Here is a 24344-nt window from a genome sequence, read left to right as displayed (position 1 = left end):
AAAATGTTCAAATAAATACCTGCTAGTAAGCATATAAGAACTCTTGATACTCAGTGATAAAATATTTTCATTTTGCTTTCTAAATGTTATATGAAGATTAAATCCAAGAAAGAAAAGATGGCATAAAGAATAGTATATGGAAAGCGAAAACCAGAATGGCTGTGTGGGCACTTGAAACATGGTTTCTACTGAATGCATATTTCTTTCACACCAGCATAAAGTCAAAAAATCGTAAGTCAGAGACTGTCTATCCGTTTTGGTTTAGACACTTCTCAGGGATGGTGCTATAAATGACATCTTAGATTATCTATATAGGAGCAGCGTTAGGTGAAAACACAGAACCGATCTAAATTTCTTAAGTTCAGAGGATTTAAGAGTTTCTTTTTTAATTCATTCATATATACACTCATGATGAGTTCATTCATTAGTCATTTCTCACTCCTTTCTCTAGGGAGCAGCAGGAAGTTGCCTAAATTAGAATACCCAGATTCTAGTTCTATAATTTCAGTTTATATCAAAGCCCTTATGTAGGAAAAACAAAACAAAAAATTAGCTTGACATGGTGGTGGGCACCTGTAATCCCAGCTACTTGGGAGGCTGAGGCAGGAGAATCACTTGAACCTGGGAGGCTGAGGTTGCCGTGAGCCGAGATTGCGCCATTGCACTCCAGCCTAGGCAACAAGAGTGAAACTTCATCTCAAAAATAAATAAATAAATAAAAAACCAAACCAAAACACACACATACACCACACACACACGCGCACACACACGCACGCATGCACGCACACACACACACACCAGCTTTGAAGCTTGGTGGGCTAGCTGACTATCATGAATGATGCCGGTGACTGGAGAAAGGGTCTGGCGATTTAGTGCCTACCTGTCATGCCTAAGAGGAAAATGCTGAGCTCTCTGACACTTTTGCCTATTTCCTCTGGACTCTGCAGATTCTTTCATCTCAGAACAGAACAGAACGTGGGCTGAAGGCAAACAGAGACAATGAATGCTATGGATATGTAGTTTTCATTCAATCTGTTTGCTTCAGCCTCTTGAAAAATGTTGCATGGTGAAAGGGGCAGAGGAAAGGCAAAATCTATAAGCAGAGTCTTTATCTTGAACTCCACTATTGAGTTTGGAATGAGACCTGGAAAATGCTTATTTATGACTACCTGGATTCCATCATTAAAAATTAATTTTAGAGTGAAATAACTACTTATTTGTTTAATTTTCTTGGCTTTGACGTGACAATGCATTTGGTACATATGAAGTCATATTGCTTTATTGTGCAAGAGAAATTAATATAACATCAAATCATTCTTTTCAGACTCACTTTTCAAACAAGTATCCTGGTTTCGTTGGAAACTGATGTCCTATATATTTGCAATGTGTAGGAAAACTGTTACTTTTTGATTGTGTGCAAAAGTAAATGAGATGTCATAAAATCAATCAGCTGTGTAAAGGATTGTCTGTCTTCAGTAGTGAATGGTTTCCTCTTAACATTTGGTTAATTTTTCTTGCTGTGATTTTAAAGACTGTCTCTTGAATTCAAGCTACAGATGATATATGGGATTAGCAGCCACTTATAATAATGTCACCTTGCTACTCTGACTGCTTTTGAAGTTGATTTTGGGCTACAACATATTTTTAAAAGGCTTTGTTTCAGTGACAACATTGCCACCAGCTGATGTTTCTTCTTTTTCACTTCTGGAAAATAACTGCAGAATCTTTGGGAAAACTCCGATTGCTGGTTCAACTCTAGTTTGAAGGAGGTACCACTTCCCTCTTCTTATGACTGAACTGGGAGCCCTAGCACTAGAATAATGAAATAGAGACCTAAATAATGGAGCAAAAGAGAAGACAGACTCATCCAACCTAATCTTTTGTTTTATATCTGAGGTAACAGGCCCACAGTGGTTTCCCCAGAGTCCTACATTGTATGTCTCTAGACTTAGCAACCAATCCCCTTTCCATTGAACCTCACTTTTATTTAAAAATTAAAGCAATTTGGAAAGTCAGTGATACAAAATGTGTTAACCATGAAATTATTATGCTTACCTCTGTATTACTAGTTTCTAGGCCTTAATTATTAATTCTAATACCTGGAGCTCTTGGAATAAGTTGCTGGTTGTAGCTCTTATGAATATGACTACAGTTTATTTTGTTTTCCTTCTTACCATTGGTCAGGCGATTCATTCCTAAACCTTATGTTTTCCTCCTTGGAATTTGTAAACTATCACGTACTTTTTCTGTATTGGTAAAAGGTCTTCCTATCCCTGCCATTGAAATGGTGGCCTTTCACTAAATGCTCAGACCCATTTAGATAGGCTCCTGTTTTACTGCCGGAATCTATTTCTTCCTAAATACATAAGTCTTTGATTGTATAACAAACAGGGTTAAACAAATTGTACTCATTTCATCTAACTTAGTAAATAGAATGGCTAGCCATTGGATGCAACTTCTAAAACTTCAATAAGCAATTGTCTCACACTATAATTATTTCTGGCATACCTATTCTCATCTATTACTAGTTACCTTTTTGTACTAAATTATAGTGCTAGTGCTTTTCTTTGATGAACTTTAATGGAATTTTTAAATAGATTTTGAACTTAAATCAATACTGCATTTTTAAGAAGCCTCTATCATTAAACAAATAAAAGTAGCACACAGAAACTTCATGTTTTCTTTGAGTATCATTTGTCCCCCAGGCTTAATAATATTTGCAGATAAAATTACAGAGTACCAATTTTTTATCATTACTTACAAGGAATAGCCTTTGAAGGAACATGAGTGAGGAAATTATTCAGTCAGAAAATGTGTGTGTCACTCTGTGATTTCATCACTTATGATGGATATTAAAAAAGAAAAAATATACATATATTTGAGACACCCAGGCTAGATTGTGCAGTGGCATGATCATAGCTCACTATAGCCTCAATCTCCTGGGTTCAAGCAATCCTCCCTCCTCAGCCTCCTGAGTAGTTGGGACTACAGGTGCACACCAGCATGCCCAACTAAACTTTTTAAAATTTTGTAGACAGGAGGTATCCCTATGTTGCCTATACTGGTCTCAAACACTTGGGCTCCAGCAGTCCTCCTGCCTCAGCCTTCCAAAGTGCTGCAAATACAGGCATGAGACACCACACCCGGCAGATTATATAATTTCAAAAGTTACCCAGGAAATAACAGTAAACTCTGCTCTTCTGTTAGGATAATATAATTTTTAATAAAAATTAATACAGTGAGCTATTTTCATATTGAACCCATCTAAGTCCTCTAGCAAAGCATTTTCTATTGACTCACTTTAATACAGAACATTTAGCTCATAGATAAATTAATGCCGGCTATCGCATATTTCCCTTTGGATAGTTCCCCCCGCCTCAGTCTGGGACCAGCTATAAGTTATTTGGTTGCTTTTATTAGTATTAGAAAATGCTTTCACAACCTGGCAGATTTCTTGCATAACTGCACGCCATGCATTGCATCTCAATGAGTGACATTCTCAGCACTGAAATTTAGAGCTTCTTATTGTGCATTAACAAATCGTACAGTCGTGCTGCTGACCTAGCTAATTTGAGGGAAAGGTCTTCTCAAAAGCCAAGTGCTGCTGTTGAATACTAACTTTGTTTTAATGATCTTCTATCGAGCAAAATAACAACAACAACAACAAAATACCCAGAAAGCTCAGTCATACCTCATAAGGTCAGACTCATCACACACAGAGTACACATGTATTATTAAAGACTGGCTGTGCCCAGTAATTATGTCCAATCTGATTTGTAGCCTTAAACTATCAGGTATAAGTGTAAGCAGAACCACGTGAAAACTCTTCACCCATGTCTAAATTCTTTCTTTAGAATATCACTCTGGAATACTATAATAGTAACTACGTTCCTGAAATAGGGTTTAGTAGCGTTTCCCCTGCTTATTTCTTTCCTTCCTCTATCACCAAGTAGGATTTTCTACTCTTGATTATATAACAGACGGTGGATTTCAGAGTAGCCCAGAACCCCAGAGAACCAACTTGGAGCTTTGAGAATGCTGGTTTTATGCCCATACTATACTCTGTATTTCTTCCCCATTTGGAGCTTACTCCATTTTGTTGCTATATATAGGTTTAGCTCTGTGACAGTAACAGATATAGCTAAGCTACATCTCCTCCTTTCATAGAATGAAGTTGTTGCTGGAAGTTCTACTGAGTTAGGAACTATATGTCCTGACCATTACGCATCCAGGTTAAATAATTTTCATCAGTGGAACATGAATGGGATGGTCACTTTTGGACCAGGATTCCTAAAAGTTAGTTATGTCTTCTCCAATGTCTCTCCCACTCTCTCCCTTTTCTCTTCTGCTGGCTGGAGCAGAGGACACAGAACTTTTAAGGGAATCCAGTGCCACAAGACAGGAGCCTGGTTCTCTGAATGACTTTATCAAGGAAAGCCTGTCAAATAGGGACTATCACCTTAGAGTTTTGCCTAAGAAATACACATCTATTGGGTTTGGGCATGGAAATTTGGTGGTTTATTTGTTACAGCAGCTAGCGTTTTCTAACTGTAATAGTTTTTATGTGTTTTCCAAGAAGTAAAATGACTCATTCATTTTTGAAACTTCTTACATGCTCAATTCCCACTCAGTATCTAGCACAGTATTTTCATACTAAATGGGTAACAATAAAACTGTTCCTTATTGAATACTAGAGATTGAACACAGAGAGATTGTGTATGTTGCTCAAGGTTATACAGTTAATAAGAATTTAAACCCATGTTGTCTAATTTCAAAACATTTCTTTTGCACTAAGCTTAACTGCGTCTTTGCAAATTTCACTTATGGAGAGATATATCTAGGCTAACTTATCATTTTGCACAAGTTGTCTCATTTAATCATCAAACAAGCATATGCAGAAGGTACTCAATCACAGAAGAGACAAGACTATTTTATAGAGTATATACAATTAAGCATTTTTTTCAGCACTTGCACTGTGTACAGCTTAATGATATGTGAAATCCAAAGAAAATAGATTTATTTTCTCTTTCAGAGAGTGGTTAGTTAGACAAACACTAAACGCAACTGGAGAACTGAAGTAAGTCATAATAGAACATTAAAATCAAGATAGCCTATAACTTGGAGGTGCAAGACTTAACTAGAAAGATATTACATTAGTTTGGTAGGGCTTCCATAACAAAGTACCACAAACTAGGTGGCTCAAACAACAGAAATTTATTGTCTCATGGTTCTGGAGACTATAAATCTAAGATCAATTTGTTGGAAGGGTTGATTTTTTCTGAGGGCTGTGAGAGAGTATCTATTGTTCCATGCTTCTTGCCCAGTTTCTGGTGGTTTGCTGGTAATCTTTCACATTTCTTGGCTTGTAGAAGCATCACCCCAATTTCCACCTTCATCTTCACATGGCATTCTCTCCGTATGCATGTCTATCTCCTAATTTCTCCTTTTCGTAAGGACTTCATAAGGACTCACTTGATTAATGCATATTCTAATAACCTCATTTTCATTTGATGACCTTTCTAAGACCCTGTCTCCAAATAAGGTCACATTCTGAGGTACCTGAAGTTGGGACTTCATCATATGATTTGTGTGTGTGTGTGTGTGTGTGTGTGTGTAGGGGACACAATTCAAACATAACAGATAATCACTCATTTAATTACTGAACACATAACCATGAAATACCTGCTGGATGCAAGGTACTGTTTTAGATGCTGGGAAAGTCAGTAGTGAACAAAACAGATAAAGTTCCTGCCCTGAGGACTCACTAGTGCCTGTCTAGCCTAAGGTGCTGTCCACTGTACCCCTCTGGACTCCTTATGAATTATCTCTATACATTATTATAACAATTTAATTTCATATTTCAAATAGCTGAAAGAAGATACACTCTGCCCTTTGAAAACCTGGAAGATAAGTAAATAATTTAGCTATATTTAATAAATGAATTCATTCCATCTAGTAGTAAAGTTTGCAAAGCTGTTTTCATTTTTCTTTTGGGCCCCGGCATGACACTTAGTGAATTAATTTTGGCTGCTCATCAAATGACATAGCATACAACAAGGTAAGCAAATTAACTCTTATTTAATGTAACATCGCTTTGCATTAATCTTGCATTTCTAAATTATTAAAATGCTTTAAACACTCCAGGCCCGATACTTCTGGTGCTAAGCAATTTGCAAAATGATATACTAATGACTTTTTAAAAAGTTATTGCCACATCTGCTCTTTGCCCAAGTGCAAGAGCCTAGTATACAGAAAATAATATTAAGCTCCAAGTGGATACAAGATACAGGAAAGGAATCTTGGGAAAAGGTTCAGCAGGGTTCAAAAGAAGGAGATCCTCATGGACAACAGCTAACAGGAGTTACTCTGAAAAGATGTATATTTTAGAGCTTCTGCTAGAAGGAATCCAGAAACAGGCCTTTATGATATAAAGTGAAAAAATTAACACTTGATACTATAAAATCTGCCAACTTCTTGAGAAAAGAAAAATAAAAAATAAATTCTCCTCAGGTATCTTCTTGGACCAGTAAGGCTCAGCACTCACTATCGTTGGCATCAAGGTGACATCAGTTGAATAGTAAGAGAGTTCCTCCATCTGAATATAGGACAGTTCTATGAAAACATTCTTGGAAACCTATTCCCAGACTTTCTTTTTCTTTTCTTTTCTTTTCTTTTCTTTTTTTTTTGAATCGGAGTTTCACTCTTGTTGCCCTGGCTGTAGTGCAATGGCACAATCTCAGCTCACTGCAACTTCCTGGGTTCAAGTGATTCTCCTTTCCTCAGCCCCCCAAGTAGCTGCGACTACAGGCACAGGCCACCATGCTCAGCTAATTTTTGTGTTTTTAGTAGAGATGCAGTTTCACCATGTTGGTCAGGCTGGTCTAGAACTCCTGACCTCCTATGATTCACAGCCTTTGCCTTCCAAAGTGCTGGGATTATAGGTGTGAGCCACCGCGCCCAGCCCACTCCCAGACTTTTTTGTTTCTTCTTCCTGGAATACCTTGCCTTACCCACACTTACCTTCTATTTGCCTAGCTAATCTTCTTAGCTTCAGTTGACAAATTTGAGTTACTACCTTTGAGAAGTTCTCGCTAAGTCCTCAATTATAGATTAATATCCCCTGCTATTTGATCCCCTAACACAGTGCTACTTAGCCCTGCCACAGTCTCCGCCAGTCTTCGGGGTAAATATCAACCCACTCATTTGTCTCTTCTACTACACAATGAACTTCAAGCTAGAAATCACATCTGTTTCACTGTTGTAGACCTGGTAGTTGGAACATAGAATTGCTCAATGTTAACTTGTCAAAAGAAAAAGTGAGAATGATAAACACTGTATCCAATTACTTTTTCTAATAACCTTGTTATATTTAACTTACACTAGAAAAGCACAGCATAGAGTGAATGAATAGTAGATGAATAGGGATTTTCATTCACTCTTGCTGTTCTATCATTCATAGTTGGGTGAGATTTCAGAAGTCAACCTGGCTGAGACTTGGGATTCTAATGAATAAGATATAAATAACAATAATAGTCTGACTTCACAGGTTGAGGATTACTTGAGACATGTATGCGATAATGTTTGTGACAGGTTATATAACTATTAGGTTTGTTCTTATCACTTAAAAAGATAAAAACAATGTCACACGTCAGGAGGCATGAAATCCACTTTCGAAAATAAGTTTGCAAACATCCCCAAATTCATTTTTTTGCTAAAAATGCTTTTGGTAAGTTATCCTCTATATCATCAACAAATATTTACTGAACTCATACCGGAAATAAAATTTCTTTCCCTTTCATCAAAAACATTTGCATTTTGGGTGAAAGCACAGGAGGCTTGGCATTGTCAAATGCATTTCTTAATTAAATAATGAGTCATTTGACCCTTTTCATTTTCTAGATTGCATCCTTTGGAAGACATTTGTTCAGAATAGAATCTTAATGTTGTTGTTGTTGTTGTTGTTTTCTCACTAAGCTCAGAGAAACTTTCGTGAGATAAAGTAACGAAGCCTACCACTCTTTTTGGCTCTTTTTATCGTATTTTTTCCTTGTGGCACAGTATCAGCTTACTGTTTTAGTTTCCTATTACTGCTGTAATGAATTACCACACAATTAGTGGCTTGAAAGTACACAGTTTTTTCTCTTACAACTCTGGAGTTCACCTAAATCAAAATGTTGACAACACTGTGCAACTTCTGGGGGCTTCACTGGGGAATCAATTGTCTCACCTATTTCTGTTTCTAGAGGCTGCCTGCATTCCGTGGATCATCATCTCTTTTTTTTGTACCATTTGTACCTCTTGCTTCCGTTGTCACATCTCCTGACATCTCATGACCCTCTTGCCTTCTCCTCATAAGAACACTTGTGATTACCTTGGACCTACCTGTCTAACCAAGGAAAATCTCCCCATCTCAAAATCTTTAATCACAACTACACTCCCTTTTGTAATGTAAGGTATCATATTCACAGGTTCTAGAGATTTAGACCTCCTTGAATCCTAATGAACATCTTTGGGAGACCATAATTCTGTCTACTTCAACGCTCAAAACCTTTTTTTCTTTTTGAACTATTGCTACTAAAAGCACCAGATTCACTATTATCTGTGATTATAAATAATCCTTTCTGGGTTGCATCAGGTATCTTAATTAGGTTGTATTATATAGCTTTAGTTGGTATGTGACAAATTAAAACTTTGTGGCTTGAAAAAACAGTAGACAGTGATTATCTCACATAGTCTCTGTGGGTAAGGGATTCCGTAGTGGCTTAGCTGGGTGGTTCTGGCCCAGGTTCTCTCAGGAAGTTTCAGTCAAGATGTTGTCATGGCTGCCGTCATCCGAAGGTCTCACTGAGCAGCAAGATCTGATTCCAAAATGACACACTCACACATATAGCAAGTTGATGCTGGCTATTACTGGAGGCTTCAGTTCTTCACCAAATGGCCCTCTGCATAGGCTTCCTAAGAATCCTCATTACATGGCAGCTGAGTTCCCCCAGAGAGAATAATCCAAGAAATGGCAAAGTGAAAACCACAGTGTTTTTGGATTTACCCTTAGAAGTCATCACTATCAGTTCCACAGTGTCCACCTGATTACGCAGGCAAGCCATGAGTCAGTGTATAGACGACTATACGACATCGTGAATACCAGGAGGGAAAAATCTTTCGGGGCCATTTTTGAGCTTGGTTGTATGCATAGGTTTAAACAAATTAGTGTGCCTTTTGGTGTGCTTGAGTGTTAAATACATTTGAGATTAAAGGAGACACAGCTCTTCAATTGGTCTTAATAAATGACAAAAGGAAATTATGAACTTTTTCTCAGACAGAACTTTATTTCTTAATATATCCAGTCACATGTATAGTATTTTATGTTAACAAAATATAGTTGTGTATACTTATTGGTTACAAAGTGATGTTATGCTTTTAAAACATAATATGAAAAGATTGAATTAAGGCAGTTAACATATCCATCACCTCAAATTTCTAACTTTTTAAAACACTTTTATTTTAGATTTAGGAGTACATATGTGGGTTTGTTACATAGGTAAATTGCGTGTCATGGCGATTTGGTGTACAGATTATTTCACCATTCAGGCAATAAGCATAGTACTCTATAGGAACTCTTTCAATCCTCACCCTTCTCCCTCCCTGCACTCCCAAGTAGGCCCTGGTGTCTGTGGTTCCCTTCTTTGTGTCCATGTGTACTCAATGTTTAGCTCCCACTTACGAATGAGAACATGTGGTATTTGGTTCCTGTGTTAGTTTGCTTAGGATAATGGCCTCCAGCTCCACCATGTTGCTGCAGAGGACGTAACCTCATTGCTTTTTATGGCTGCATAGTATTCCATGGTGTATATGTAGCACATTTCCTTTATTCAGTCTACCATTGATGGGCATCTAGATTGATCCCATGTTTTTGCTATTGTAAATAGTGCTGTGATGAACATGCACATGCATGTGTCTTAAGGTAGAATGATATATATTCCTTTGGAAATATCCCCAATAATGGGATTGCTGGGTCAAATGGTAATTCTGCTGAGTTCTTTGAAAAATCACCAATGTGTTTTCCACAGCGGCTGAGCTAATTTACATTCTCAGCATCAGTGTATAAGCATTTCTTTTTCTCTGCAACCTTACCAACATCTGTTATTTTTTAACTTTTTAATTATAGCCATTCTGACTGGTGTGAGATGATATCTCATTGTGTTTGTTTATTTGTTTGTTTTTGAGATAAAGACTCTCTCTGTTGCCCAGGCTGGAGTGCAATGGCACTGTCTCAGTTCATTGCAATGTCCTCCTACCAGGTTCAAGCAATTCTCCTGTCTCAGCCTCCCGAGAAGCTGGGATTACAGGTCCCTGCCACCACGCCTGGCTAATTTTTGTATTTTTAGTAGAGACGGAATTTCACCAGTTGGCCAGGCTGGTCTCAAATTCCTGACCTCTAGTGATCCACCCACCTTAGCCTCCCAAAGTGTTGGGATTACAGGAGTGAGTCATCATGCCTGGCCTCATTGTGGTTTTGATTTGCATTTCTCTAATGATCAGTGATGTTGATCATTTTTTCATATACTTGTCGGTCATGTACATGTCTTATTTTAATAAGTGTCTGTTCATGTCCTTTGCCCACTTTTTAATGGGGTTGTTTTTTTGCTTGTTAATTTGTTTAAGTTCCTTATAGATTCTGGATAATAGGACTCTGTCAGATACATAGTTTGCAAATATTTTCTCCCATCCTGAAGGTCGTCTGTTTACTTTGTTAATAGTTTCTTTTGCTGTGTAGAAGTTCTTTAGTTTAATTAGGTCCCTCTTGTTAATTTTCGGGGTTTTATTTGCAATTGCTTTTGGAGTTTTTGTCATGAAATCCTTGCCAGGACCTGTGTTCAGAAAGGTATTTCCTAGTTTGTCTTCACGGGTTGTTTTAGTTTTAGGTTTTACATTTAAATATTTAATACATCTTGAGTTGATTTTTGTATACGGTGCAAGGAAGTGTTCCAGTTTCGATCTTCTGCATGTGACAAGATATTTAATCTAGCACCATTTATTGAATAGGGAGTCCTTTTCCCATTGCTAGTTTTTGTTGATTTTGTTGAAGATTAGATGGTTGTAGGTGTGCAGCATTATTTCTGGGCTTGCTATTCTGTTCCATTGGTCTATGTGTCTGCTTTTGTAGCACTACCGTGCTGTATTGGTTACTGTAGCCTTATAATATAGTTTGAAGCTGGGTAATGTGATGCCTTCAGCCTTTTTCTTTTTGCTTAGGATAGCCTTGCCTATTCAGGCTCTTTTTTGGTTCCATATAAATTGTTACAGTTTTTTTCTAGTTCTGTGAAGAATGTCATTGGTGGTCTGATAGCAATAGCATTGAATTTATAAGCAGCTTGGGCAGTATGGCCATTTTAATGATATTGATTTTTCCTATCCATGAGCATGGAATGTTTTTCCGTTTGTGTCTTCTCTGATTTCTTTGAGCAGTGTTTTGTAATTCTCTTTGTAGAGACCTTTCACCTCCCTGGTTAGCTATATTCCTAGGTATTTTATTCTTTTTTGTGGCTATCATAAGTGGCGTTGCATTCTTGACTTGGCTCTCAGCTTGGATAGCACCGGTGTATCGGAATGCTAGCAATTTATGTACATTAATTTTGTATTCTGAAATTTTGCTGAAGTTGTTTATTAGCTCAAGGAGCTTTTGGGCAGAGACTGTGGGGTGTTCTAGGTGAGAATCATACCATCTGCAAACAGGGATAGTTTGACTTTCTCTCCTCCTATTTGGATGTCTTCTATTTTTTCTCTTGCCTGATTGCTCTGGCCAGGACTTTCAGGATTATGTTGAATAGGAGTGGTGAGAAAGGTCATCCTTGTCTTGTTCTGCTTTTCAAAAGGAATGCTTCCAGCCTTTGCGCTTTCAGTCTAATGTTGGCTATGGTTTTGTCATAGATGGCTCTTAATATTTTGAAGTATGTTCATTCAGTGCCTACTTTGTTGAAGGTTTTTAACATGAAGGGGTGTTGAATTTTATTGAAAGCCTTTTCTGCATCTATTAAGGTGATTGCGTATTTTTTTTTCAATTCTGTTTATGTAATGAATCACATTCATTGATTTGCATAGGTTGAACCAAGCTTGCATCCCAGGGAGAAACTTTACTTGGTTGTGGTGGATTAGCTTTTTGAAGTGCTCCTGGACTCAGTTTGCTAGTGTTTTGTTGAGAATTTTATCATCTATGGTCATCAAAAATATTGGCCTCTAGTTTTACTTATTTATTATTTATTTATTTATTTTCCCAGACAGAGTCTTGTGCTGTTGCCCAGGCTGCAGTGCAGTGGCACAATCTCAGCTCAGTGCAACCTCCACCTCCCAGGTTCATGCAATTCTCCTGCCTCAGCCTCCCGAGTAGCTTAGATTGCAGGTACACACCACCATGCCCAGCTAATTTTTGTGTTTTTAGTAGAGATGGAGTTTCACCATGATGGCCAGGCTGGTCTCAAACTCCTGACCTCATCATCTGCCCGCCTTGGGCTCCCAAAGTGCTGGGATTACAGGCATGAGGCACTGTGCCTCGCCAAGTTTTATTTTTTGTTGTGTCTCTACTAGGTTTTGGCCTCACAGGATGATTTAGGGAGGAGTCCTTCGTCCTCAATTCTGTGTGATACTTTCAGTAGAAATGATACCAGGTCTTTATACATCTGGTAGAATTTGGCTGCAAATCCATCTGGTCCTGGGCTTTTTTTGATTTGCAGTCTTTTTATTACTGATTTAATTTTGGGACTCATTATTCGTCTATTCAGGGATTAAATTTCTCTCCTGCTTCAGTCTTGAGATGTTGTATGTTTCTAGGAATTTGTCCAATTTATCCATCTCTTCTAGATCTTCTAACTTGTGTGCATAGAGGTGTTCATAGTAGTTTCTGAGGGTATTTTTTTTTTTCCTGTGGGGCCAGTGGTGAAGTCCCCTTTGTCATTTCGAATTGTGTTCAGTGGATCTTCTCTCTCTCTCTCTTTTTTTTTATGTATTAGTCAAGCTAGTGGTCTATGTATCTTATTAATTCGTTCAAGCAACAAACTCCTGGATTCATTGCTCTTTTGTATGTTTTTTCCCATGTCAATTTCCTTTAGTTCAGCTCTGTTTTTACTTATTTCTTGTCTTACGCTAGCTTTGAGATTGGTTTGCTCTAATTTATCTATTTCCTCTAGTTATGATGTTAGACTGGTAATTTGAGATCTTACTAACTTTTTGATGTGGGTATTTCATGCTATAACCTTCCCTCTTAACACTGCCTTAGCTGTGTCACAGAGATTCTGGTGTGTTATATCTTAGTTTTCATTAGTTTCAAGCAACTTCTTGATCTTTGCATTAATTTAATTATTCACCCAAAAGTCTTTCAGGAGCTGGTTGTTTAATTTTCATGTAATTGTATGGTTTTGAGCAGTTTTCTTAGTATTTATTTCTATTTTCATTGCACTGTGGTCCAAGAGTGTGGTTGGTGTGATTTCAGTTTTTAAAATTTGTTAATGATTGTTTTGTGTCCAATTATATGGTTGATTTTAGAGTATGTTCCATGTGCAGATGAGAACAATGTATGTTATGTTGTTTTTGGGTGGAGAGTTCTATAGATGTCTATTAGGTGTATTTGGACAAGTGTTGAGTTCCGGTTCTAAATATCTCTGTTAGTTTTCTGCATTGATGATGTGTCTAATACTGTCAGTGGCATGCCGAAGTCTCCCACTAGTATTGTGTAGTTATCTAAGTCTCTTTGTAGGTCTCTAAGAACTTACTTTATGAATCTGGGTGCTCCTGTGTTGGGTGTATATATATTTAGGATAATTATATATTCTTGTTTAATTGAGCCCTTTACTATTATGTAATGCCCTTGTTTTTCTTTTTTCTGTTTGTTAATTTTTTAAACATTTTTTTTGTGATGAGAATATTACAAATATACTCTTTTAGTGATACTGAAATTTACAAACTCAATGATTAGCTTTCTTCACGCTATGTGATTGATCTAAAAATAAATCAGATATATTCCTCTTTTATAACTGAGGAAGTGCTCTATATTATTCTTCTTTTTAAATTGACATATAATAGTTGTACATATTTTAAAGGTACCTGTGATATTTTGATACCTTTACATAATGTGTACAGGTATCCATCATGTCTAACATTTATGTTTTCTCTGTGTTGGGAACATTACAATTAATAGTTTTTATAAATGTAGATGTAGAGGCATAGGAAGTAAATTTGGGGGACCAAAATTCTTTACATACTCCAGAAGAGAATTTTTAAATTTTTGTATTTCTTAAGCTATGAATACATCCAATTTAAGTTACATTTAATTAATTTTTAAGCTATGTATTGAACAAATGCAACTTACCAAAAATAAAACTATTTCATGAAATTATGACTATTCCACAAAAATTAGAATACATATTTGTCATATAAATAATAGCAGTTGTTTAAGGCACTACTTACAGCTAAAATGGTGAGTTGTCAGGTGACCTGCAACCCATGATGCGTTACTTCCTATTGACTTTGGAATGTCTGGTTTTTACAAACTAAAGAGAGGGCTCCTAGGTAATAAATTCTCGTTAGTCTTTGTTGATAGATTGTCTAGATTTCTTTGAATAAATGAAGGCCTCTGCAACATTGCCCAGCAGGTAGAAAACACTTAGCAAATCCTCTTCAGATGATACATTATGGGATCTACACACAATTGCCATTTTACAGTTCTACTTTTTTTTAGACTATTAACCTGGAGAAATAGAATAAATTGTCTCTACAGACCAACATCCAGGTTATAGCTTCCATTCACATTTAAGATAAAGTCTAAATATGTGCAGACTTTCACGACTGGGTGTCTGCAGTCCTCCCCAGGTTCATCTCCCTGACCTCTCCAGTCCTCCCTCCTAGGATACATATTATTTTCTCTGACAGTATTAAATGATCAACATTTTTAAAAATTCACCAATCACTGTATCACCTCCATGACTTCGTATGTTCATGTCTCTTCCTGAAATAATATGCCTATCATTTTTCCCCACTGATTTCTTACTGATTCTTTAGGTCTCAGCTCAAGTGGCTCCTTATCTGAAAAGTGCTTCTTGAGCCTACCGTTCTGAGTTATGTATCTCTCTTATGTGTCATGACGTAATTATTATAATATTATAATATGTAAGATCATAATATTATAAGACTGAAACTATGGCTCATAATGCCCTCTTTGCATTTCTTTGTATCCTAAACACAAAGTACTTGCTCACTAAATATCTGTTGAATGGGCAGATGGTCAGTTATATGTATAAATGAATGGCTAAGGTATAAGTCCATCAGTTAGAAGCCTGAATCTACCTGTAAAATTTTCAGCTTGTGATTAATGTTGAGGATGCACCTTATCTGACCTCATACTCAGTGGGGTTGTGATGATAAGTGCCACTCACAACAAAATTACCTAGTAAGGTAATCCATTCATTATCATACTTAAAGAAGGCAGTAAGGCATCTCCATAACCCATGAGGTAACATTTTGTCTCAGAATTCTGTAATTTAAAGTTTTCAGGGGACATTTATAAATCTAGTAAAATTTAAAGTAGGTTCTCAAATTCCTGGGACTTTTTTGGTTTCTTGAAGCCCACTATCAAAAAGTAGTTAACAGATCCTATGGAAAATAAACACTCATTACTAGGAGAAGTAGTAAAAGTTAATGGTGAATTAATCACGAATATACTTACACATGGTTTCACTGTCCAAGGTTTCAGTTATTCCTGGTCAACAATGGTCTGAAAATATTAAACAAAAAATTCCAGAAGTAAACAATTCATACACTTAAAATTGCATGGCATTCTCAGTAGTGTGATGAAGTCTTGTGCCAGCCTGCTCCATTCCAGCTGGGATGTGAATCACCTCTTTCTCTAGTGTATCTAGGCTGTGAATGTTACCTGCCCGGTAGTCACTTAGTAGCTGTTTCCATTACCAGATAAATTGTCATGTTATCGCCTTTCTTGTGTTCAAGAAAGCCTTATTTTACTTAATAATGACCCCAAAGCACAAGAATAGTGGTGCTGTCATTTGTTATATTTGTTCTATTTTATTATTATTTATTGTTGTTAATCTCTTACTGTGCCTAGTTTATAAATTAGATTATTATAGATACATATGAATAGGATGAAACATACTATATATACATTTTGGTGTTAGTTACTAGATGTCTTGGAACATATTCTCTGCCAATAATATATGCTGATAATACTATTGTATCAGGAAACTGTTTGATACATTAAGAAATCCTTCCTATTTGATAAATACTTTAAAGGTTTTGAGGTGCCCTTAGGAATACTGGATTCCATAGTTCTATGCAGTTGAACTGGATCTGAAGAAACTGAAGTTCAGTATGTTATTTGTCCAAATCAGACAGGCAGACAATAAGCATTTCTTGATTACCTTCTATGTAGATGCTGGTAATATGAGCTCCCTGGCTTCAGAGACCTTGCAGTTCTATAGAAAAGACATACATTAGTCAAATAAATAAAAATGTATACATTTCCAGTAGAATGCAAAAGAGAATTTCAGGTTGCAACAGCAGACTATTATCAGAATAAGAAGCATACTTAGGGGGAAAATTTTCTTGGAGAAAGAGATACTGAAAGTAAGATTAGTAGGATGAGTAAGAGGTTGGTCCTATAGCAGAATCAGGGTTGGAGTTCCAATACCCTGATTTAAAATTCAGTTATCTCTAATGCAAGACATGTTAGGAAGGAAAATTTAGTGAATGGTCCACTGCAAGTTATTTCACATAATTTCATCACACAAATGTTAGAAATTGATTTCTAACTGTAGTCTAATAATCTAGTAAATTAATCCCTAAGAACATTTTCCCTCTGCTGAGGAATCACCTTAAAGTGAAGAAATGTAGCAAAGACGAAAGGGAAATGGACATCTGGTCATCAATAATTTTTCTTCTTTAATATAATTCGACATTTTCCCAGCCTGGAAGTCTCATTTTTCAGAATTCCCTCTTGTTGCTTTCCGAATTCATCACGTTCTGCTTAGTGTGCTAGAGAATACTGACAAATTGCATACTTCAGTTTCATATGTAATGTTTTCTCATAGTCTATTTTTCTTATTTTCTGGTTCTAACAGGAGCCAAAAGTGTTTTGAATATCTCATCATCTCTTCATTTGTCTTCCCTCTCTAAACGACAGAAAGGGTGGTAAGAAGAGAGAGGGAAGGAGCGAAGAAGTGAGGGAGACAAAGAGAAAGAGAGAGAGAGAGAAAGAAAGAACCTCCGTCTCATCACATGGAAACTGATTTTGTTATCAATAGGTGTGAAATCTTCAAAGTTGTTAGTAGTTCGGGGGTTGGTTGAGACTGCCAGAGATGTAGCAGTAACACTTTCTTATGGCACCATAGGAAGCGTCAAGACCGACCAGACACTTCAGCAGCCAGAAAAGCAGATTTACTGCAGCCATTCTTTCCTGGGCTATTTATAGAGACCACGATTGTTGTCATCAAAAGTAAGTTTGAAATCAGACTCTCTTTTGAATCTCTGTGAGCATCTTTGAAGCTCTCCTGTGAATCTCTTTTGGGGTGGCTTTTCCCCTCCTGCTCTTGTAACGCATCAGGGCCTGGAGGTGGTGCAGGAATGTCTTTTGCTCCTACTGTCCCTTCCAGAACATTTTATTTCCTTTCCAAGCCCTACCCCTCGTGTGTTAATCTCATGTCAACAAATGACACTCAGATGTAGCCCATATACCAATCTATCTCCTAACTAAAGTCAGCTTTTTCCTTGAAGATGTTAAATCCTGGCTTACTGTCCATCTCTTCCACAGTACTCCTATCATAACTGGGTGTGATTTCAGTAATCATATAGGTTATTTTTCTAAACCCCAACATTTCCATTTCCTTAACTGTTCTCCTCAAATGATATTTTTTTCCTCTAAACCGTCTCTGACATTCATTCCAATGACTAAAATCACTCCATAATCTTAAATGTAAGCATCCTAATCTCTGAAAGTATCTGTTATCTTTTCTGCTCATTCCTACTATTGTTCTGACTTAGTGTTTCAACCCCCTTTGAGAATGAAATCCATTGATTCTACCAGCTTTTTACTTATCCTCATGTCCTCCCTTCTTTCCTTAAATTCCATTGTTAATCTTCATAATCATTTCCTCAAATACCTTTCATGTGCTTGATTGAGGCAACGCCGCAATCCTGGTTAAATCGAAATCTCTGCTATCTTGCACCTGTAGCTGCTCAGATGCAAATGCATGGAGAAAAACAAACAACCGGGATTACTGGTCTCACTTAAATTCACAATTGATTACTTTAATTGTGCCTGTATATGCTGCTCAGCAGTAGTGCTCTTTTTCCCACTCCATTCATTTTTATGTTTTCCGAAATGAATACTTAGTACTTCCTCTTCTCTCCTGAAGCTTCTAACTTCCACCTCCTCTTCACCGTCCTCATTCTCAGCTGATAACGCAATCAGAATTTCCCAAGTTTCTGTCATTTCTGTACAATCTGTGTTCCCTCTTACAATAGAACTGCCTGTCCTCTGTTTTAAAGCCAACCTCTTTTTCCCTTTGGTGCTAAATCCCATCACCTTTTGCCCAATTAAAAATATCATTTCAACTAACTCTCTTTTTTTAATATCTGAATTGTAGTTATTTTCTCTGTATTACATTTTTGTTATTGATATAGAAAAATGCTAGTATTTCTTATATCTTAAAAAATTCTCTTAACCCAACTTTCCCATTATTTCTCTTCTTTTAGAAAAGCTATCCTCAAAACAGTTATCTCCACACACTGGCTTCTTCTGTATCCATTTTCTCTTACATTCACTATAGTGAGGCTCACACTCCTACTGTTTCACCTCAAGCGTTTTTCAGGTCACAAATTGATGGGTTCTAAATCAAAGGTCAGTTCACAGTTTTCACATCAACTTGACCTACAAGTGGAAGTTCACAAATTTGCTTATTTTCTCCTCCTTGAAACACTATCCCTCCTTAAAACACTTTAGTAGAGATGGGCTTTCACCATGTTGGCCAGCCTGGTCTCAAACTCATGACCTCAGGTGATCTGCTCGCCTCGGCCCCCCAAAGTGCTAGGATTACAGGCATGAGCCACCATGCACGGCACAAGCATCTTAAACTAGTGGTTGTGATCAAAACTCAGCTCATACTATTTCTGCTCTCAACCTGGTTCTTTTTTAATCTCCCTCATTTCAGTTAATGGTGGCTTCATCTTTTTGCATACTCAGGCCAAAATCTCAAATTAATCCTTGACTTTTCTTGTTCTCTCAAACCTCATATTTATCTATCAGCAAATCCTATTGTCTATGGTTTTACAATATATTTATAATCTGACCAATCCTTACACTCTGTTACTATCCTTATCCATGCCGACACCGTCTCTCACCTGGATAAATGTAATAACCACCTAACTGGCATCCTTCTCTCTCTTCTTGCTTCTCTTTCCTGCCTATTCTTACATAGCAATCAGAGTGATTAAACATATTTGCTAATATTTATGACAATTTATTCTTTGACACATTTATTTAGAAGTGTGTTATTCAATTTTCATGTCTTAGGAGACTTTTCTACTTTAAAATTGATTTCTAGATTTAATTTTATTGTAGTTAAGGAACATACTTTTTGTGATTACAGTCTTTTAAATTTATTAAGACTCAATTTTATGAGCTAGCTTATGATCTATTTTGACGAATGTTCCATGTATACTTAAAAGTAATATATTTTCTGCAGTTGTTGGGTGTAGTACTCCATAAATTCCAATCAGATCAAGTTAGGTAATAAAATTGAAAATTCTTCCAATTTTCCATATCTTTATTGAACTTTTGTCAGTTAAATCTATCAATTACTGAGAGAAAAGTGTTAAAATTGTCAACTGTATTGTGGATTTTGCTATATTTTTCTTTTCCTCTTTTCATTTCTTTCAAATACTTTGAAACTGTATTATTCAACTAAATGTATTTAGGGTTGTTATACCTACCTTATGAATTGACACTTTAATCATTATGAATTATTTCTTATCTCTATTAATCCTCTTTGTCTTTAAAGTCTGCTTTGTCTGATATTAATATAGCCATAGAATTTTTAAATTGGTGTTTGCCTGGTATATAATTTTCTATCCTTTTTTTCTTTCAACATATCTATGTCGTTATACTTAAAATAGAACCTAAATGCTAAAATGGATCCTAAATGCTAAAATAGATCGTAGCACTGTAAACAGCATTTAGTTGGTCTTTTTCTAGTGGACAATCACTGTCTTTTAAATAGAGTGGTTTAGTCTATTTAGATTTATTGAATTTACTGATGTGGTGGAGTTTAGGCCCACCGTCTTGTTTCTTGTTTTCTATACGTCTATGTTTCCTTTGTTCTATTGTTATTCTAAACAATGTGTTATTAGAACATTTAAAAAATAACCTTTCATATTTACCCTCATGTTTCCCATCTTCAGTACTCTTCATTACTTCTGGTAGGTTCAGATTTTTATCTGGGGGCATTTCTGTTTGATGTGAGAATTTCCTTTGTATTTGTGTAGTGTGCGTCTGCTGATATTGAACTTACTAAGCATTTATTTGTCCAAAATATCTTTATTTTGCCTTCATTTTGGATCGTTTTTGCGGATAGATATGTTTCCTGGAGATATATATAGATATATATATATATATATGAATATATATAAACTGATATATATATTCATATAAAATAATATATATATTCATATAAACTAATACTATGTATATATTCCTATATATATATATACACACACATACATTCTAGGCTAGTAGACTTTTCCTTTCAAAATATTAAAGACGTTCTCCTATTATCTTTTGGCTTCTATTTATTTATAATGAGAAGACAGCTATCATTCTTATGGTTGTATCCCTGAATATAATGTTATCTGCCCTTTGCTGGTTTTAAGATTTTCTCCCCCTCCCTTTTTTTTTTTGTATGCTTCTGTTTCAGTTTGATGTGCCCCATGTGGCCTTTATATTTACTAAGCCTCCTGAAATTTTCTGGACTTCTGGGTTGATATTTTTAATAAAATTTAAAAATGTTTTGGCCATTATCTTTTCCAATCTTTTTTTGTCCTCCATTTTCTCACTGTCTTTCTGGATTCTAGTTGCATGTACGTTAACGTGACATTGTCTCACTTGATATGGAAACTTTAACCTGCATTTTCCATTCTTTTATTTTTATTCTCTGTATGTGAGATTAGATAATTTCTACTGACCTGACTTTGAGATTACTAAAACTTTTTCTGCTTTTTCAAGTCTGCTGTTAAGCACTTCAATAAATTGTTTGTCATAGAGAGATTTTACTTTTAGACTTAAAATTGCTCTTTGGTTCTTTTCTAGTCTTTCAGCTTTTTTGCTGAAAATTCTCCATCTGTTTGTACCTATCTGTATTGTTCACTAAAGTTTTTGACATACTTATACTAGCCCTTTTAAATCCTTTACTGCTAACTCCAAAATTTGGATTATGTGTGGGTCTTTCATAAGCCAATTTTTTGTTGATGGATTTCAGGTTCTTGCTTCTTGCATATTTAGTAATTTTATTGATGCTGAATGTTGCAAATTATATATGGTAGAGCTTCTGGGATTATGTCATTTCCAGCTCAAGAGAGAGCATTGTGCTGACCAACAGTCAAATTTGTGGCAGATAACTTTGATCTAATTTTCTCTGAGTCCTAGCATGTGGTCTTTACTCTTAGGCTGTGGTCCTAACCCCTGAGGCATGGGCTTCCTAGGTTCTCAGCCGAATACTAACATTGTTCAAAAAGGTGCCTTCATCTGGATGGATGGGAATGCCAATATTTCCCCAGCACCGTAAGACCTCTGAAGTCTCTATTCACCTTTCAGTTCCCCAACAGTTTTTTTGCTTATCCTCACAGAATCATGCCCCACGCATGTACAACTTAGAATTTGATCAATGTCTTGGCAGGAAACTTCTATGCAAATTTCTCAGACTTTCTCGATGTGGTTTTCTCTCTTCAGAGCCTTGCCCTAACAACTCCAAGATGACATTAAGTCCTCAAACTCTAATATCCATCTTTTTAACCCACTTATCTTTTTCTCTATCCAGTTATGTAGAGGTTTTTTGCTTATTCAATTTTCTGAAAAATAATCTGGAAATCTCCCCCAGACAGAAAGCCATAATGAGTGAATGAGTGAATGAAACTGACTCTATGAGGCTCCCTTCTTTCAAGGATCACAGCCTTTTGCTTTCCATTGTTCAGTATCTGAAAACATTTTTTAAAAATAATATTTTTTCCAATTTTATAATTCTTTACTATAGGAGGGTAAGTACAATACTAGTTACTTGATTGTGAACTGAATCATGATTTGTTATTTTTAATCATTTTTGACAGTTTTAAGTTTTCCCCTAGAAAAACAATTTTAAAATGGCAATTTTTTTTCAGTCCTAGGAAAATATGCTGTAGAAATTCTGAGTGATTGATATAACGAGATCACATTTTAAGCGCTCATGATGGTGGTTGTGGTAGAGATGGTCATGGGGTATGTATGTGTGTCTAGGGTAAATTCTCAAGTTGGAATATAAGACATAAGTTACATATGCTCATAATTGTTATTGAAAATCCCTCAGAGTGGAGATTCACATGTTGTCTCTTGGGAAGTCCAACAAATAGTTGCTCTGCTTCTTTGAGCATCAGATGACGAAGTTAGCTAGTGTTTACGGCCCATGTTATTAAAAAAGTTCTTCTATCCACAAGCCTTAGATCACAAAGTGCTTATAGTAGGAGAGAAACTTGGGAGATTGATACCTACGGAAGAAACATTAGATTTATATTTCCTGTCTTGTACCCTCCTTGGGGAATGCACTCTTTAGTAAAATGATAGACTTGTTTTTCTTCTGTCTTTTTCCTATTTAGTAGTGAATTTTATTCTCTCTCTCCCCCACCCCTTTTTCATCTGTGAATTTTGTTCTCTCTTCTTTCTCTCTCTCTTTGCCCTCACATCCCCCTCACTTGAGTACAGGGCTAGTGGCATTTTTCGTAAGTTACATATGTAGACTGGTCTCCAGTAGTGTGCATAGCCAGAGACCTGTGTAGATGAATTGGTTATAGCATAGAGCTACAGGTTTGGGACCTGTTATTCTACAGGCTGATGAGTTTCTTTTCCTTGGTTACTTGGCCACAGATATCATTCTGACATTCATAATTATATTCAGGTGGTTTTGTATAAGATCAGTAGAAAACCCATGATGACTCTAATAATAATTCAGTGCAAGTGCCATGCTACAGGTTTTCAGGTATGGAGGATGTCAGGACAGTCTCTTTGCTATTTTGTTACTTGAGTCATTAATTCTGGTCAGCACAGATGGCCATCTAATTCCAGCTTGTCTTGAGTAATTGGAGAGGAGGATAATTAAAAAATTAGAAAGAAATTGAAAATATTTTTTCTGCCAATTCTTTTAAATTTATCAACTTTATCTTCTTTTTATCATATAATGATAGGTATAGTTTTTATATAACTAAAACTTTATTCACCCATTTATGCCTGAGGTTGCAATTTTTTGAATTTTTGCAATCAAAGTTTGGTGATGACCTTGAGCAGTAGGATATAAATAGCTCCCACATGCTTAGCATTCCAATAATGGAACACTAGGCATAAATGACTAAGATAAAATTAAAGTATAAGCACGCATACAGAATATGTATAACTTAATTTGTTTTGATTCATGCATATTCTTGTGAAATTGTCACCACAATAAAGAAAGTGAATACTTACATCATTCCCCCAAATTTACTCATTTCCCTTTGTAATCCATTCCTCCTCCACTCCCATTTCAATGAAACTACTGATTTGCTTTCTATCACTGTAAATTAGTTTACATTTTCTAGAATTGTATATAAATGAAATATAATGTATATACTATTTTAAGTTACTTCTTTCACTCAGCATAACACTTTTCATATTAATCTGTGTTATGTGTGTCAATAATTCCTTCCTCTTTCTTTTTTGCTGGGTAAATGCCCATTGTATAGACCTACCACAATTCGTTTTTCTCATTTAACTGTTGACGGGCATTTGGATTTTTCTGGCTTTTGTTTATTACAAATAAAAAAATCTATGAATGTTCATGTACAATCTTTGAGAGGACATATGTTTTTATTTCTTTTGAGTAAATATCTGGGAATAGAATGGCTGTGTGTATGGCGAATGAATATTTAACTTTTTAGGAAACTAACAGTTTTGGCTATACTGTTAGCCAAAATTGTGATACCATTCTATATTCTCAACAGTTGTAAACAACATCTTCACTTACCCTACATGTTCAACAACACATGATATGGCCAGACTCTCTATTATTTTTTAA

Source organism: Macaca mulatta, chromosome 1, assembly GCF_049350105.2.
Source record: "Macaca mulatta isolate MMU2019108-1 chromosome 1, T2T-MMU8v2.0, whole genome shotgun sequence".
NCBI classification, from domain to species: Eukaryota; Metazoa; Chordata; class Mammalia; order Primates; family Cercopithecidae; genus Macaca; species Macaca mulatta.
The sequence above is the reverse complement of the archived record's forward strand: the minus strand, read 5'-3'. Positions refer to the sequence as shown.